We start from the raw sequence: 1,239 nt of genomic DNA, 5'->3' as shown, positions 1-1,239 counted from the left end.
TCTAAGCCAATATGGCATTCAGAGTATCAATTTCAAGAACTCCCTTCCTTATAGGCGTCCCATTATTCACAGGATTCCTTTCAGAAGTGTACATAAACTGGTTATTTGCAACCATGTCAATGAGTTCTTGAGCTTCTGCAGGCGTTTTCTTTAGGTGAATGGATCCACCTGTAGAGTGGTCCAATGACATCTTTGATAGCTCAGACAGACCATCATAGAATATATCCAGGATGGTCCATTCTGAAAGCATGTCAGAAGGACACTTTTTGGTCAGTTCCTTGTATCTCTCCCAAACTTCATAGAGGGACTCACCTTCCTTTTGTTTGAAGGTTTGAACATCCACTCTAAGCTTGCTAAGCTTTTGAGGAGGAAAGAACTTGGCTAAGAAAGCCGTGACCAGCTTATCCCAAGAGTTCAGGCTATCCTTAGGTTGAGAGTCTAAGCATACTCTAGCTCTGTCTTTTACAGCAAACGGGAAAAGCATAAGCCTGTAGACCTCGGGATCAACCCCATTGGTCTTAAAAGTATCACAGATCTGCAAGAATTCAGTTAAGAACTGAAAAGGATCTTTGGATGGAAGTCCATGAAACTTGTAGTTCTGTTGCATCAGAGAAACTAATTGAGGTTTAAGCTCAAAGTTGTTTGCTCCAATGGCAGGAATTGAGATGCTTCTTCCATGTAAATTGGAATTTGGTGCAGTAAAGTCACCAAGCATCTTCCTTGCATTGTTATTATTTTCGGCCATGTCTCCTTCTTTTTCGAAAATTTCAGTCAGATTTTCTCTAGAGAGTTGTGCTTTAGCTTCCCTTAACTTCCTCTTCAAAGTCCTTTCAGGTTCAGGATCAGCTTCAACAAGAATGTTCTTATCCTTGTTCCTGCTCATATGAAAAAGAAAAAAACAGAAAAGAAAATATGGAATCCTCAATGTCACAGTATAGAGATTCCTTTATATGAGTAGAATAAGAAAGGAATAGGAGAAGAGAATTTCGAACACCAGGAGGAAGAGAGGGTTCGAATTTTGAGATGAAGAGAAGTGTTAGTAAATAAATAAAATAATTAGAAAGAGATGAGGGGGAGAGAATTTCGAAAATTAAATAAATTAAAATAAAAGTATTTTTTGTTTTTAATTTAAAATTAAAGTTAAAATTTGAAAATAAGAAAAGAAATAAAATTAAAATTAAAAATTAAAATAATTAGTTAATTAAAATTGAATTTTTAAAAAGAGGGAAGGGATTTTCG

The 1,239-nt window shown here is 35.8% G+C and overlaps 1 non-coding gene across 1 annotated transcript; it reads left to right on the top strand.

Moving 5' to 3' along the window:
• The first annotated feature begins 244 nt into the window (after positions 1–244).
• Positions 245–352, top strand: LOC112760727 (small nucleolar RNA R71). Its single transcript, XR_003181154.1, has one exon. It is a non-coding gene; the product is annotated as a small nucleolar RNA R71 (small nucleolar RNA).
• Positions 353–1,239: the final 887 nt, after the last annotated feature.

This window comes from Arachis hypogaea, chromosome 16 (genome assembly GCF_003086295.3).
Source record: "Arachis hypogaea cultivar Tifrunner chromosome 16, arahy.Tifrunner.gnm2.J5K5, whole genome shotgun sequence".
Taxonomy (NCBI): Eukaryota; Viridiplantae; Streptophyta; class Magnoliopsida; order Fabales; family Fabaceae; genus Arachis; species Arachis hypogaea.
This window is presented reverse-complemented; position numbering and strand designations above follow the sequence as displayed.